Here is an 18,198-nt window from a genome sequence, read left to right on the forward strand (position 1 = left end):
GCAAGCAAATGAAACCAGATGGAATTCATTTTTGATCACATTCTATAGTACAAAATTCAATACTATAAAATGCACAAGCCATGCTTCTGAGAACCAATAACATAAATGTTTGCTACAAACTCATCTGGGATCCATCATTTAGAAAGACTAGGGAAGAGAAGGTTCTGAGTGCCCTAGTTAATCGCAGGGGATGACTGTGAGTCAGCAGGTTACTGCAGTCATTAAAAAGGCAAATGTGATACAAGGATGATTCTGATGAGACATTTCTAGTAGAGAGATTATTATTTCCATTCTATAGGGTACTGATAACCCATCTGAAATATCTCAAACTCTGTATAGTTCTGGCCACACATGTCCATGAAAGATTAAGTCATGCTGGAATAAGCGCTGAGAAATGCTAATGGGATGGTCTGTAGATGGAGAGGTTGTCTTACAGGAACAGACTAAACAAAATTAATCTAGTCACATTAAAGATGGGATAGGCATTGACAGAATTCCATAAAAAATGCTAGAAACACCTTAAATGAAAAAAAAAAAAAAAAAAAGGAGTCTTAATGGCAGAGGAACATAACAGTATAACAGGAACATGAATGCAGATAGGTTGAACCACCTGAATTAAATATATATATATATATATATCATTTGAACAGCAAGACTGTAGGACAGTGTTAACCTTCAATAAGTGTTACAGAAGACCTAACCAATTTTAAAATGGATTGTGATAAGTTTTACTAAAGGACCTATAAAATGATATGTCTGTGGTAACTTTGATTAGGACTTACTAGTCTATGACACATTTCTTATTAATTCACTTTTAAAAGATTGCTGGATATTGTCAATGATTTTCCCTCATTGCTTCTCTTGGCTAGCTATATTCAATAGCACAATTAACTTCCATGGCAAATACTTATATATTGGAATATTCAGTAAGATTTGTTTGGTACATAAAAGTTATAGAAGGTTGTTGATTCCCACCTGTTCTCCCCTTCCCAGCCCTCTAATGTAGGAAATAACATTTATTTGTTTCCAGATCAAAATTTCAGTTGAAAAAAGGTTCACCAGTTATTTCCACTGAAGAAGCCATTGATAATTCTCTTGTAGCAAGCAGAACAACATTAATGACAACAAAGTTAAATGAATTCCAAGCCAAGACAAAGACATAAAACATCTGTATTTCTAATGACTGTAATAAATCTTAACTCTTAAAAAAAAAAAAAAAAAAAAAAAAAAAAAAAAAAAAAAACTTTTTGGCTAGCTTGAAAATTAGATCAATTTTTCACTTATGGGTTGTCAATTGCTTGACATTTTAATGCATGAACAGATCTCAAAAGTATTTAATTAACACAGTAGGGCTCAAACCCAGCCCTAGTCTTCTAATTACAGTGCTAAACCATGTCTGAATATCTATTTACTTATTTACTAAGCAGAAGTTAATTAAAAGCATGGATCCATACTATACACATAGCATTAAACTGAAGGCTGAAAGTGTACACCATCTGCAGAAAAATAGAACTAAAGTGAAAATTAAGGATCTTTACAGACTCATGAGCTCCTTTCTTCATGTACCACTTTGACTGGTTTCATTGTAATCAAAACACAGACAAAGGAGATGTCTTATTTTGCATTTTAGTCTGGATGGATTTGTAAAAGAAAGTGGCTTCTGAACAAAAAACAAGATGAAGTAGTGTCTAGCTGAAGGTTACTTCTTTCTCAAGTCATTCCTCCCAGTCATTTATTTGCTCCCTAAGTTATGTCAGTGCTATCTGTAGAGCTCTGCTCTAAAGCATAGTAAGTGAGGAAGTACCACCACAGATATATAAACTGATCACGCTGAAGATTTGTGCCTTGATTTTCAGGAGAGGTACAACATCGTAAGCCAGGCTTCACACCAGAAAATTAAAAGATTGAAATGGCCTCTAAAGCCAAGACAATCTAAATGTCATTTCCTGGAAAAACAAAGGTTTTGGCTTATTTGCTCATTTTTTGACTGTTATTATGTAGCACTGCTGCCACTGATTACTTTTGTACTTACTGACCACTCCCAGCCAAGAGCTAGGCATCTCAAAGGCTTTGCTCACACAAAAAGTGTGTATCCAGGGAGCTAGGAGAGTTTGGACAAACACACAAATTTCCAAAACTGCAGTGGTATTTTAAGGTGTCTTTATTCAAACAGAAGTAATCAAGCACATGCCAGAACCATTCTTAGGAGGAAGAACAGGAGGACCTCCTCACTCTGGTAGTTATGTCAGCTCGGCTTGCTCATAGAATCACTGCCCTCAGCACTCATCAAAATATTAATGCTTGTTCTTCTAACAGCAGAACCAGTAGCCCTGCAGCTAATCTTCAATTCCCTGCCAACACACTGCATTAATACTCTACAGACATTTGGTTTCCTGTAACACTCACCATTTGTGAAGTGGCAAGAATGAGTATTAGGTATGGTCTAAATGTAAATGTGTTGGGAAAAATACAGGTTGAAATCAGTCTCTATGGAACTATGTGCTGGAAACCTATAGGTACCTTAAAGGAGGCTTGTAGCGAGGTAGGGGTTGGTCTATTCTCCCACATGCCTGGTGACAGGACAAGGGGAAATGGGCTAAAGTTGCGCCAGGGGAGGTTTAGGTTGGATATTAGGAAGAACTTCTTTACTGAAAGGGTTGTTAGGCATGGAATGGCGATGACAGGGAAGTGGCTGAGTCACCATCCCTGGAGGTCCTTTAAGAGACGTTTAGATGTTGAGCTTAGTGATATGGTTTAGTGGAGGACTTGTTTGTGTTAGGTCAGAGGTTGGACTAGGTAATATGGAGGTCTCTTCAAAACCTAGACGATTCTGTGATTCTGTGATTCTGTGAAACAGCTTAATCCATTTTAATGAATATGGACTAGTCCCATCAAATTATCTCAACACAAACTCAGCCTGGTCTATGTGACAGGCAGATGATTTCTAGGAGGCAATAAAATTTCAAAAAATATGGTCAAGAATGGTGGGGAGTCATTCTCATGTTCCTAACAATTTAAGCATAAACTGGAATTAATGCTTAAATCCTAAATTTTTATTCTTGCATAACATATATTGAGAGTATATATAAGGAAAATAAAAGCTCTAGGAAGAGGGAAGATAGACATGAAGAGAGATACCTTGTAGTTTTCTGCGAGTTCACATGCCAAGAAATCCATATTCATCCCCACATCCTGACAACGCGTATTTCACTGATTTTGCTGTCTATAAACAGTGTTAATTCATTGTAGTCTGAGCTTGAAGGTGGAGAGAGGCACATGATGAAGCGTTCTATTAGAAACCTGCCATAAAAAGGTAATTTCTAGAAGAACTTGTTCAAAACATCAGTGAACAGTCTCACAGATGTGTCAGAAACTGGAAAGAGATAAAAGCTGACAGGAGCAAGCTCACTGCAGTTTTCTGGCAATAAGTGCTTGAAGCAATATGAAAGTCCCTTCTGACAACTCTCTTATGTTTTGTGAAGGCACTGGGCGGTTGTTGCTGCGGACCACATCTCCTTACATTCCCCTGCCACAGAATTTTGGTTTAGTTCCCCTAAAGACTTGAGTCTTGATACTAAATACCACAGTCTGATTTATTCATACAAATAAAATAAAATGTGAGATAAAGTGCAGAGATTAATAACTGCAAATATTAGAAAATTTGTTTTCCAGTGAAAATTGCATTGGAATAAAAGAAGTCAGATTTGTTCCATTTTGAATGCATGCATTAAGAGCTGTCTTTTTGACATACTACCTCCTTTTAAGGAAAAAAGTTTGTGAAAAGTGCATCAGCTTGAATTCAGTACTGTAGATAATTATGCCAGTAAATCATATGACAACGTTTGAGGTACAGATTTTGAGCTACTGCAATATAATTAAAAACCTGTTGCAGTCCATTTACTATAAAGAACTACCTGTGGCTTTATGAGTAAAATGGAAAAGCGTGTTAATGTACCCATAAGGTAACAAAACAAAATATGAAACTTCTCTACAATGAATCTGTTTTTCAGAAAAAAATAGTTCCTATTTCTTCTTTTTATCCCAAACTTAGTAAAATGTTCATTTCTCAGCAAATACAAACTGTGAATAGAGAACTGAGATAAGATTCTGCATCCAGACAAAGGCCATGAAGCAGTACGGAACAGTAATATGTTTCCATGTCAAGTAGCAGATTTACTTGCCAACATAGCTGACGCCCAACCCAGACTTCATCATCTTTAAGGGAGATGAAGAACATTTTTCTTCAGAGAATAATTTTGGTGTGCTTCTTTAAATCCTATCTAGCCTTATAAGATGTTTCTCTCTATAAACCACATGTTCTCCACAGCTCAGGTCCATGTTTCTCAAGGAACAAGTCCCAGCTCTGATATGCCACAACAATCTAACCTTGGGTCAGACTGCTGAGAAAACTGTTAATCGTGAAAAAGTTGTAGAATGGTCTGCAGAGCAGAATCATGCAGGGGGAAAAAAAAAAAGTTACAAAGACTGTTAAGATGGTGATTATTTGTATCTCAAATATTCAATATGAAAAACACCAGAACAGAAAATTATAAAATCCTAAAGGAGAACACAGAGATCTGTGAGATGATGGAAACATAGGAACATAGGAACATTAAAGAACAAGGAGGGCTAAACCTTTCTCTCCTGCCAGATGGCTGCCTTGCAGCAAAATTCTTTGATAAGCACAATAAAGCATTTATTTGCTTGCTAACTGCAGCTCTCGATTGTGCATTTGAGCTAATAATTGCTTTATACGTTAAGTGGTATCTATCCTGCCCACATATTTTCTTTACACATGGATAAAAATGCCTTAAAAAAGTAACCCATACAAGGAGAGTAACAGCCATTATATTACATAAATCCACTTCATGAAAAAAAAAAAATAATAATAAAAAAAACGGTCTTTAGACTGTGCCTATCATTAGATATTCTTCATTTAGAACAGGTGAACACACATACATTGCCAGATTATTTTTCTTTCATGATTTATGCTAGTGTTCAGTTAGGCAGACTCAAAAATAGTAATTTTAAGGATTCATTCACAAATAAATGACCATGAATTTACCATGTAAGAGTTAGAAGAGTTGCCCATGTGCCACTGCTTTCCTCTTGAAACACTATTTTTTTTCACCTACTTCAGTGCAAAAACACAGCCAAATGAGCTCATGTTTGCTCGAGGTTAAGAATTGCTAAGTTAACTCTTGCCCAGGCTCAGCAGTCAAAGTGCATATTAAACAGCCATTGTATCATGTATGACATCTCTAAAGCTAGGGTTACATAGAGGAGACCTGAGCTGCATGCCTGAAAAAAGTACATTTATAAAGGGTATTGATAGAATTTTCTAGCTTTTACTTAATTCCACCTTGCAGGCCTAGGGCAGCATTATAGCGTGCTTCACTTAATTCTTATTTGACTTTCTCAGTCAGCTGTACATCTGCTCTGTTTGCAGTGAAGTAGTATGAAGCAAACTTTAGTGGTGGCTAACTCCCAGGTCCCAAAGAACCAGCTTATTCCTCTTAAAATGCAGTTCTGATGGTCAGTAAAGGATTTCCTATGGGTGTATAAGAAACAAAACATAATGAAATGGTAAGATCAAATTTCCCACTGTCAGCTCTGACATTGACAATGATCTTCATTTATCCTGCTCTCCTTCTGTGGCCTTATAATCAGGCTTTTAGTCTTTCACTGTAAATCAGGCATTTGTTGGAGGATGTTGGGAGGCACTTTATGGCCTGTAATGTGTTCTGGAGTAGATGACCTATCTCATTTCAGTTTACTTTTGCTATTACGGGGGACTCCATGACTAAGATATCTGAACCAGTCTTATATTATTCTGTGTCACAACTGTCTCCATGTTTTTCTATGGAGAAGTTAAGATGTGTAATGTGCACAGCTTTCTAAGCTTGTTAGAAAGAGTATTTCATAATTATTATTTTGTCAGCTCAAACCAATGTTCCCTGCTTGGATTTGCATTGCTGTATTATGACTGACATATGGCACAGTCAAACAGAGAAATATGGTAGCATGCAAAATAGCTATAAATGAGATAACAAAATATCAACAGATTGAAAATGATCTTTGCTTTCTTCTTTAGAATGAAGGTTTGTATTGAACTGAAAGACCTAAGACATCTAGCATACAGGTAGCCATGTTCACGCCATGAAATCCAAAGAACATGGCAGGTCTGAAAAAAAGAAAGAAAACAGTCAATCTCATGTAACAAAAAAGGATGCAGGAAAATTTTCCCAGTAAATCCTCTGATGCTTGTTTGCGTGAAATATAATGTTTCATCCTGTTTAAAATGGAAACCCTGTCCTCCCTGCTGCCTTATCAGGATCATCTGTACACTTTTGAAGTCATAAAGATGCAGTTCATTATGTGTTTTTTTGTGGTCCCAAGGACAGGAGTGTCTGAGAGTGAGAGGAAGTCACACTCCCCATGGACAGAACATATATCTTAAACACCCAGATAGTTCTAATAACTTCATTTGATCAGGCAAAGGCATTATTCACGCACCTTAGTAGAAGAGCTGCATTTGCCTCTGTCTCCTGGATTCAGAGAACATGCAAAACAGGGTTTCCAAACTTGTTTATAAGGCCAGTTTATGAGGGGGACTTAAGGGTGGAGGCCATGCAATTATCAGGACTGTCAACCTCAAAGTTGGCTCCCTTTTGACCTACCTTTACAGATGTCTCAGACTCCAGGGTCACATTGCAGCCTGGGTGTCTCTTCTGCCCACTCCTCTCAAAAAGCAGAGGATTCAGCCTAACCCTAGCAGTATGAGCGCCTAAAACTGCCCTCCCCTGCCATGATGCACTGCTGTGCCAGCCAACTGTATTGAAGGAAGCTTCCCAGGCAGTATGTACACATCTATACACCTAGGTTCCCTTTTCCCCAAAAAAACAGGGTAGCCACATCCAAAATGTCTCCTAGCCTCTGACTGTTGTTAACATCTGACTGCGGCCTACAGATTGTTTGGGAGAGCAACAGGACATTCAGGCCAAATTGTGCCAGGGACTGCACTAGAAACATGACTTTCTGCACATCACATGCTGCAACCAAGCCCTGTGTCCTGGTACAGGTAAGTTTTACTAGCATAGGTGTAAGCTAAGGTAATATTTTCCAAATTAAATAAACACAACAAACAATTTTAAAAGCTAATTTCACCAAAAAAAAAAAAAAAAGGGACTTACTTTTTGACATTAATTAGTAATTTTCTTAAACCAGCAGTTGTATTCCTTAGTTACTTAAAATGTTTCTGAAAACCATCTTCCAGTTCCTCAGCTGGGTTTGCTGTATGTACCGGTGCCTCCTATAGTCATAGTCAAATTCTGATTTATTTATTTCTCTTTTCTTACTTAATATGCTTTCAGGTGGCCTTTAATACAGAACTCTTTTATTTTTCATTTCAGTGGCTCATTCCAAACAGTAAGTAATTACAAATAATAAAATGCAGTAATGCATGGGTATATGCAGAATATTTAATAGGGTGAAGTAGAATAATTTACCTTTTCCTATTTATGGGAGCTCTCGTAACAGTGAAGATACCTGACACCAGGAAAAAAAATGATTTTAAAATTAAAGTTAGAAAATATACACTCATGTATTTACTTTGCATGAAGTTTCTTTGGTCTACAGTAGACTGTTAACATTTGGTACTTGGTAAAAAATTTTAACCCCTCAAGGAAGGAAAAAAAAAAAGAGGTTAGTACTATAGCAACTTTAAAAGTAGAGTGCAGTATCAAAAACAAAACAATTACTGAAATCTTTTGTGTTCTGTGTTGAATTATACCTGTTAGTAAAAAAGCCGCCATATATTACAGGGGAGGACAGTTTGCCTTGTCAATAAAAGATAAAACCCAGCATAATAAAGTAAATTGTTTTCCCCTAGCAATACTAGGGATGGGGGGGGTTGTTTAGTTTTATTTTAAAGTGAAATTATTCTGTGATTAGGCCAGAAATAAAGATGCAAAGAAAAAAAGAGCTCACAGACATTAATACAACTGGGTGAATCAAAGTCCACCTCTGCTCTCAGATAGTTCAGACAGAATGCTGGAGAGAAAATTAGAAAAATTTTCTTTCTCTCTAGTTCTCCTTTTATCGTAGACAGTAATTCCATCTCTTACACGAGCAAGTATTAAATGTAAGCTTCAAAACTGATTTCTTCCAGGGCTTTTCTTTTTTCTTTTATTTTTTCTTTCTTTCTTTTTTTTTTCATTCATTAGATTAGAAATGACAGTGTCAGTATCTGTTTTGCAAGGCTTCATAAAATAAACATATAATATGTTCAAAATGATCACAGTTTAATTTAAGGATAGAGAATAGAGAATCGTAGAGAAGAGGAGGGAATATTAATTAAACTGGGATGAACAGAGTATCAAAAGTAGGTTAGTTGTGATGGTGGCCAAAGAATTCCTGTTTACTATCAACTCACTTCAAATAAAAACTGGATGTATAAAATCGTTTTGCATTGCTGGGAGAAGTGTTACCTTAAAGTGTCACAGTTGAATTTGATTTCCAAGATGATTCAGCAGAAGATGTTCCTGCATAATTTGAGATAGATGCTACAGGCTATAAATTTGACACAGTCAAGACTTTTTTGAGGAAGCAGAAAAAAGGTTGATTAAAATTTACACATTGACAGTGTTTCTCAACAAGAGATTGTTCTCTGTATTGACTGGCTCATACAGGACACAATTTACAGCATTCTGAAAGGCATTAGCCAGACCTAGCAGTGGTAGTTTTTCAGCTTAATTATCTTTATTTTTCTTGTGGTAAAACGTTGCACTTTTCCATGGATTAAAATGAACAAATATATACAATAATATTGTTGTAATTTTTATTGGTTTTACTTTCATTTATGTTCCGCAGTCAACTCTTGGAATCCTTTTTTTTTTCTTTTTTTTTCCCCCAAGTTAAAAAAAAATCCTAAAAAAGTGTTAATTTAAAACTGAAATATAAAGTCCTGACACAACCTCTCTACACTCTCCCTTATCTTCTTGGCTTTCTTGCTGTTTTCTTTCTGAGAGAACAGTGGGTAGAGCCTGCAAAAGCTTTCGCATCGCAGCACGCCTGAGGTGCTGTGATTATCTGCAGGAAATGACAGCAAACAAAAGAAATTCTCTCTGAACTTCCCTTAGCTCCTGTGTGGTACCACCATGAACTGCTTGCTGTTGTCTTACCACTTGTTTCCAAGAGACCAAAGTGAGGTGCTAATGTCTGTATTTGGGAATATCACAGAATCACAGAATGGGCAGGGTTGGAAGAGACCTCTGAAGATCATCTGGTCCAACCCAGGGGAGCAGGCTCACCTAGAGCACAGCACGTAGCGCAGGATGGCATCCAGGATCGGTTTTGAATATCTCCAGAGAAAGAGACTCCACAACCCTCTGGGCAACCTGTGCCAGCTCTGTCACCCTCACAGTAAGGAAGTGCCCCCTCATATTCAGCCAGAACCTCCTGTGCTGCAGTTTGTGCCTGTTGCCTCTCATCCCGTTACAACCTTCTCTTACTCATGATTTACAGGTTTCATGTCAGAATGAATATCTCAAATTTCTCTCTTCCCTTTCTTTTCTTTCTTTCTGTCTTATCTTTTTTTTTTTTTTTAATTGAATTTCTCTCTATACTTTTGGCTGTCTATAGCTTCTTCAGTTCCTCTGAGGATTCAAATGTAAAAAGAGCTTTCACTACTGATTGCCCTATATTCTTAAAACATGAACATATTGTTATAAAACAGTTCATATTCTCATAATGGAAGATTGAGGCCCAAAAATCTCGATTAGCTCCTCTTTTTAGATGAAGGGCTGCACAATGAAGAGCATAACACCATCGTTTTTGAAGGAGGAGATTGCACAGTTTTGCAATTTAATGAAGATAGCATGATGAATTTTGTTATGAAATTTTGGTTATGAACTGCTGCTCAGCTAATTTCAAGTATTTGCACTATAATATTATGGTGTATGCACACACACATACACCATTATTGGGAATACAAAGTCAGGAACTCCATAGCTATTAAATGGAAGAATGTAAATTATCTGTGCAAATATAATTCAGTCACATTAAGTACATAACAGAGAACAATATTGCAGGAGAAAGAAAGATTCAGAACTGTATCTCTATAGACCATTTTCCCTGTCTTCCTGCCAACTTGGTCTCTGTTTCACTGCCCTAAGGACACAAATATACTGAAGAGTCTGCTAGAGGTCTTTTATGTACATTTTCATGGGAATTCTGCTTCATTTAGGTCATACAATGAATGATGCTCGGTTAATGAGCACCCATTCAACATTTTGTTTTACAGTCAATTTTCAGTGAGCATTTCCATTCTTTATTTTAATTCACTCTATTCACATCATGTTCTGAGGACACAAATATTGATTTCCTCAAGGGGTTTTCTGTGGTATTTTTCATTACATTATGTGAATGCTACGCAAAGTAATTATTTTCAGATTTTGTGAAAAGGCAAGTTGGTATTGCTTCCCAATTTTACAAGTGTCCTGAAGTGGCAGAAATAAAATATTTTAAAAATATCCCTGAGTTTTGGATGTCCCTTTGAAAATATTTGTCACCTACTTCCTTTCACAGACATTTTGCATTACAGAAAGACTCAAATCATGGCTGACACCAAAAAGAAACTGTGTGGCACTGTCACGGTTATGGCTTTTTCTCTCTGTAAAGATTCAGAGGCTTTAAACTGAACCTTTTCTCTTTCCTTCCTATAATTCTGTTTTTACGGTCCTCGTCTACTGCCTGTGGTAACATGTAAAGAAGATTCTCAAATATATTTGTGTATTTCTTCCCATTTTTAAGTGGCATCATGATGAAGATAAAGAACATGAAGGGTAAGGTGTTACACAGAGCTTCACAGAGAACAGCAGAGGATACTCAGGAACAGAAAGTGGCTGCTTTGGCTCCAACCAAGCTAGAAATAAGGGTGAAGATAAGCTAAAAACATGGCATTGGACATGGGGGACAGAAGGAGGAACACCAAACAGATAAAGATGATCACCTCAGTAGAGAGGATGAGTTTCAAACATTTTCTAGACTGTACCATCAAGTGATGTACAGCAAATGAGACTTCAGGGTCATGATCAATAATGAATATTACCCTCTCAATTCAATACTGGAAATAAAAGCTTGGGATGCAGAAATAAGAACAATATGAACTAAGTTTAAATAATTTATCTCTGTGGGTGACATTTATGGACTGATTTCTGAAATATTCTGTGTATTCTAGAACCTACATCTAGAAAAAGGTTTGAAAGAAGGATTTGACATCTGGAAAACATGTCCTACTGCACTTGAGAGTTCAGCAAAAGTAAGCCCAAAAGATAATTGAGAAAGTGTCTTTTGTATTGTCTACAGCTGTAGGAAGAGGTTTCTGTTATTCATTATGTTGGCAGGAAAAGTGCTTGGAAGCTGAAGACAGACAATTTTAAGTAGAAATAAAAGGTTCATTTTTCAAAGGAAAAGTACTAAAGAAATGAACCCAGGGATACTTGGGTCCTCCATCTTTTGACATCTGCAGTCTGGAAGGGATATATATCCAACATTTACTATGACAACAAAGAAGTTCTGAGTTTATACGGGCAATTCTACAACTTGTGCTTTGCATGAAAGTAAATAGAGAATAGGGCTACAGAATCTGAAACAGTAATGAGGTCATTTCGTCTTTAACTAATCCGAAGAAAATAATTGCAAGAGTTGTACACAATGCTAGAATGGATCTGGGCACTACAGTGCGAAGCTACCGAGAGTTAATACACAAGGCTTGATTTTCTTAGGTAGCCTTTTAGAATGCAAATCAGGAATTATTTGAATTTGCATGTTGTGCCTCTGTACATTATCAGCCTGAAACTCTGTAGTCATTGGAAGGACATGTGAACATTTTTTTGATATTTGTCTCTATGGCTAGAACATTTCTTGAACACAGGAGATCTGTTCCATTGGCTGAAACACACAGAAAGCAGCCTTGTGCTTTTCATCTCCAGGAGCAAGAAGAGAGCAAATTCTGCACTAGTTTCCAATGCATGGAACTTGTTCTTGGACTCATATGGGTCATAAAAGACAGGACGAGAAGTTTTCCAGTGCATTCGTTTGTCAAGGTCTTCTGAAACATGAAGTAGATATCAGTTTGGCTCCATTTTTCTAACATAATAATTGCAGTAGAAGGTAAAAATTTCAAAAGTCCATATAATTTTATTAGACATACAATGTTCCAGAAGAGATAACAGGAAATACCATCTTCCACATTAAAATCTCAACAGCCAAAGCTATTTTTTCAAGAAAAACAACTTTGCATACAACAGAGAGAAACTGGGAAAATCTTGTCTGCAAATTAAGAAGTTATGCGTAACTCCATAAAAGGAGACATAAAAAAGTCAAGGAAGCCAAAATAATGTAACTTAAATATATATACATATATTTTAAATGAATTAATGAGGGAAAAATGCAAAGATGGGGTGAGGGAAAGATTAGTGAATTAAGTTAAAAATAGGAAAAACAAACAAAAAAATCTGTTATCTGTACACAAGATAAAAAGATCACCTGCTTAATTTCTCTTTGGTGTTTCCACTGACTTAAATAAATGTAGCATATACAGACCCTCTTATACCTGTAGTGCATGACTATGTGTAGAATACTGAAAACTTCACTAAATGGCAACCTCAGCTTCATGAAAACTCAGAAAACTGTTTTTGATGTTTCATCCCCACATTCCAGTGAATGGAGTTTAAATCTCATCTGTAAATTACCTGCACCAGGTTAGTATGCCAGCTACGTGCTCTTTGCTCTTCATGCACACTCCTAATTTGTCGCAAGGAGGGAGCAAAGCATGGACCTCAATCCGAGCTTTAAGAAGTGTTTTTTTTCTGATGTTTGACTCAAGCTAAGAGCAAGCACAGCGATACTGTAGCTCATGGGAGCCATGGCTATGTAGCAAGACAGCAACTTACTCGTATACCTCAGACACTTAGATTTTGAAAATGATAACTTATTTTTCTCCTGGCCAGTGACCATGCACTCTCCTATTCAATCTCATGGAGTAGCTAGCCATTTGTAGGATATACATTACAACACATATACAACACATCTGCCTACTCTGACTTCACTAAGTGTAGATTTCACTCTTGATCACATTAGGAAGATAAAACTATTAGACCATGCTAAGTCATTGAGTCTGGGTTATTTCAAAACAGTATAAATTATAATCTTTTTTGTGCTAGATATTTTTTCTATTTCCAGGAAGCTACTACAAAATGGCACAAATACTAGTAGCAATCTTAATAGATGTACAAAGACCTCTATCCAAATACAAGCCCCAGATGGTACTGTAGCTATATACCTACAAAATTTCTTATCTTCTCCCAAATTAGGTTGATTGAAAGAGCTGTTTTATCCATGCTATCAAACATTTTCTGATATTTCAACTGTCATGTTGTTAACACCCACTGCATTGTGATTTTTGAGAAGACAATGTAGTGGTGCACTGCTGCTACTCTTGCTGTAGGCTCTGGCCTGGCTGTAGGAGGGCAAGAGCATGGGATTGAGGACAGTTGGAGGTGAGGACCCAGGCTACAGTTTCTCATTAGCAGAGCCCTTCTTTGGCTCCTAGCAATCCTTGGTCCAAAGCAACTATTGACTATGCCTTTACCGAAGCACATGAAACAGGAGAATAATCAGTTTCTTAAAGCTCTGGAGTACAAAGCCAATCTTGCAGTTTTTCATTCATTCATTCATTCATTTTCGTATGCATTCTTTGTTTCTCTTACATTATTGCAACCCAAAGAGTGTTCCGCCAATAGTAATCTGAAAGATCTGCTTGTAACCTATGCAAAATTACTGACGTGGGTAAGGCAGATGACTGCTTTGGTACAAATGCAGAAAATTAGGCTGTGTTTATCTTGTCTTTAATGGGACTGAACATTTCCATTTAACTGATTTTTGTTCTTCATTTTGCCCAGTTGTCATAACAGTATTTCAAAAGGCCCATGACTTGCATCTTTCACTCAAATGATGTATGGGATTTGATTAGAATCCACACCAAAACTGCTGCAGGAATAACATCTATTCTAGAGCTTGGGACCCAAACCAGAGAAATAGAGAGAAACCTACCTTCAATAGAAGGTTTGATTTCTGCATTTTGGAGAATTCTTTTTTGAAAGTAAGTGCTGAGAGGCTCTGGGAGCATGCATGCACAGAAAGGCAAATTTTATTACTTGTTCTGCTCTGCTAGCAAGACAAATTAGTTCATCTGCAGATCCATGAAGTTAGTTAATGAAGGGTTTCAGAATTAAGATATAGATCATGGTATAGTTTTAAAAGTGACTCCACGTACTGGGAGCTAGACTTTCAGAAATACATCAGTGGTTAAATGGCACAGAAACTACAAGGGTAACTTACTATATCATCAAAAAATCAACATGAAAACTCAGAAACAGTTGCTTATCTGAGGTAAGTTAGGAACAGCATCCATCCTGTTCTTTCAATTAATTTAACATGCATATACTATTGCACATATTTAATAAATACTGTGAAATTTAAGCTTAGTTTTTCAGTTCTAGTTCAGACAATCTGCTTAGTAAAGTCAAAAGTAGTTTTGATATAATGAAGTCTGGTGGTAAAGCAGATCATTAGAGTCCATACTACACCCTGCCCCTAGCCTTCTCCCCTCCCTCCCCTACACACACACACACACAAAAAAAAAAAAAAAAAAAAACTTGAAATTTTAAGGATTTCTCATCTACATTATTTATTTAGTAGGAAAAAAAAAAAAAAAAAGATATTCTGTGGTATCTAAGCACCTGGAAATAGGAAATGGAAATCATGCTGCCAAGAGGAAAATTATTTATAGTTATTTGAATATCTTCACTGTTTTAGACTGCTTTTACATTTATTCACTAAGGAAAGACTGCGTTGTCTCTGTATCATGACTAAAATTTTTTTGCTGTTGTTGTCTCTCAGCAGATGCTTTTCTCCCATTCTATTATCTTTCATAATTGCAAAGAGAATTGGAATGCTTGCCAAAGTGGATAAAGCCTTCTTGTTTGTTTGTTTGTTTGTTTGTTTGTTTTTTAATGAAACTTTGTGTGTGTGTGTGTGTGTGTGTGCGTGCTCAAAACTAACTGGAAAAAATGTGTCTGTTTTGATGGTAACAGAAAGAAGAGAAAGGTGGCATTGTTTTTCAGTAATGAACCTGTCATTCAGATTTTTTATCTATCTGAAGAGAAAGAGTGGAGAAAGAACAGAAGCACTTGGGGAAATGTGTATTTCTGTCCCTTAAGTAGCTTGTGGTAATAGCAAGGGAGTGAGAGGAGATACTCAGCGCAAGCTCTGCCACAGGAAAACAGAAAGACTTCTGCAGAGTGTTTGAAAGAGAGTCAATAAGATGTAAAAAGCAGTATAATCCTCAGGAGAGAGCACACAGCACAGGAACCCAGACACATGAGCACCTGGACCATAGGTTGCCTCTGTTAGTGCTTCAAAAACACACTATTAGAGTCTGTAATTTTAAAGGTGTCTGCATCCAATGGCCAGTCATGTTCAACAGTTTTATATTACCTTACATTACTGTATATATACTTTATCTTACATCCTTGCTCTTGTTTTCTTTGGTCATTCTCTTTTCTGTCCACCACCAACCTGAACACAGCTCAAGTGCCTGGTCAGTGAGGCAAGGTCACATCCCTGCAATTAACATTCAGTGCTGTTTGGTCTTCATGGCTCATTAGTCCTGGCTGTTTTAAGGGGATACAGCCCCAATGAGTTTCATGCTGAAAGGACAGACATGCCATTGTACCTGAAACAGCAGCTGGGAGGATTTCAAGACCCAAGGATCCCCTGCAAGTCTTGCGTTTGTGCAAGGAGCAGAAGTCCTATACTTAGCAGTAAAATGGATGGAGCACACTGAAAAATATGGGCTTGATTTACCCCAGACAATATTTGATAAGTTTTTTTAAACCTATTGATTTTACAGCTTGCATGGAAACTTCACAATAGCTTCATCAGAAGGTTTAGCTCAGTTTAGTTCAGTAACTCTATAGCTTTCCAATAAGAAAACATGATTTTGAGAATTGAAAGATGCCAAGGATGATTCTAAGAATAATATTCAGGAAACATTGTCTAAAAAGGATCATAGTTTAAAATTTCAGCTGAGTTTTCATCACAAGTTTCATCTGGGAGCAGAAAAGACAAAATAATTTGAATCAGAAACATTTCATGCCAAACCTTTTCCACCTGTTCTAAAATGGTGCCTGTGCTGCCACCTGGAGCCCACTGCTGGATGAGAAACAAGAAGGCAAGGCTGGAAAGGAAAACTAGCAGCTGCTCTGTACAAGCAGTGCAGACAGTGCTGGGATAACAAAACAGCCAGAGAATTAATGCAAGCTTTTGTCTCAGCTACGTGGTGTCTTGTGCAACCCACAGCAAGTTCAATGTAAATACATAGCCAAGGACTGAGGAAATATTTGATGGGGCTAAATCAGATAGATTCAACAAAGAACTCAAATCTCACTACTCACCTGAGGTTGTTTTTGCCTCTCAGAAGGGCAACAAAAGAAATGTGGTTTTTTGTACATCTTTGTTGTTTGTTTGTTTTAAGCAAACCACAGTCAAGCCTGGTGATTTCAGATAAACCCACATGGCTGCCAGCGCTAGAGGTAACACTTCAGTAGAAGTTGCAGCTCTCAACCGGAGTAACTCTGCAATAATTACCTTGGTTTTGACTGACTCTTGTCACTTTGCAACGGTGACAAGGCAGCCAGGTAGCACTCTGTGGCTGGGAGGATGGGAGCTGCCTTCTTAAACCAAACTGGAGATAATTCTTTTGAAGACTCTGACTTGATCAGCAGTTGCTGCATGAGATTATCATACCAATTATTTAAAATATTTATAAACAGCTCTGTACTGGTATGGTAACTCATCAAAACATCTGATAATTACATCTAGCAATAAGTGACAGAGGCAGATATGATGACTATATAGACGAAAAGTCCAAGTTTTTAATAAAAGAAGGCTCATCTGGTCTGACTTCTATTAAAAGAAATAGTAAAGAACTAATAAATGGAGGAAACTTTATTTGATTTGCAATTTTGCTAGAATTAGAGTTATTTTGTTCCCTGCTTCTACAGCATCTAACCACTTCAGGGATTGTCCAAAACTCCCAGGCTGGTCCTGCTGTGATACAAATCAAAAAGGCACCTTCTGGCATTCAGGAGTCTCAGGCGAGTCTGTGTCAATGGAGTTTCAACATTGTCTATATTTTTCATGGTGTGCTAAGCACCAAATGTGTATATTGTCAAAGACAGCTATTAAGATGATACCTTTACTAATGAATGAAGATTCACAACAAAATCTTAAAATTATAATACCTTTCATTAAAGGGTGATTTGGTGAACATTTTTCAAAGATGCTTATGATCTGCTGCATGAACAGTGTGTTAGGGTGCTGAGTGACTTGAGCAGAGATTAATTATTCACTTTCTAACTTTGCCAATATGAAACAACAGAATCTTTATTCTTCTTAATAAAATATTAAATAGCAATTCTCTGATTCTAATTAAAATTATGTACTTATTATTTGGGGGGTTTAGTCATAGGAAACAGTTGAAAAAATGTAGCATTTCATTAAAACTTCCATTCCTGTATAAAAGTTCCATGTTTTAATTGCACTTGTCAGCATAAACAAATTCATTTCTTTCAAGTATTTCTCAGATGAATGTCTTGGCTCTGCACTACTCTCTTTGTGAAAGTTTGGGGCAATCTTCACAAAAATATGTATGATATTCAAGTTAGCTTTTGAATAACTGAACATTTTCAGAAGTAGTCAGTTGTTTTTTCCAAATGCTCTTTCAATCCTTTCCCAAAAGATTATTTTCAACTTGGTCATACAAAAGTATCATGTAAACTATCAAGAAATTGTACCATGAGTAGCCAAGAAAGGTCACTTAAAAAAAATATATATATATATATATATATATTTATTAAAATTATATACTAAAAAAGTGCTTGACCAGGACTCCCGATTTGACCTTTACTTTCCCAGACTTTATCACACAGTTGCAAATCCTACATTTCACAGACGCTTAACAAACTCTTATGCTTTTAGGTGCAATTGGAAAGTGATTAGATCAAGCCCTTTAGAGTAAATGCAATATGCAAACTCTGAAGAGAAAGACTGGGGTTCCTGGGGAAAGATACT

The 18,198-nt window shown here is 36.7% G+C and overlaps 1 long non-coding RNA gene across 1 annotated transcript; it reads right to left on the minus strand.

Annotated features, from left to right (window-relative positions):
- Positions 1 to 4,470: 4,470 nt before the first annotated feature.
- LOC121064209 lies at positions 4,471 to 16,814 on the minus strand. Its single transcript, XR_005816411.1, has 3 exons — positions 16,714 to 16,814; positions 7,509 to 7,548; positions 4,471 to 6,184 (listed from the first exon to the last, which is right to left on the minus strand). It is a non-coding gene; the product is annotated as an uncharacterized LOC121064209 (long non-coding RNA).
- Positions 16,815 to 18,198: the final 1,384 nt, after the last annotated feature.

The sequence above is a fragment of the Cygnus olor genome, chromosome 1 (genome assembly GCF_009769625.2).
Source record: "Cygnus olor isolate bCygOlo1 chromosome 1, bCygOlo1.pri.v2, whole genome shotgun sequence".
Lineage (NCBI taxonomy): Eukaryota > Metazoa > Chordata > Aves > Anseriformes > Anatidae > Cygnus > Cygnus olor.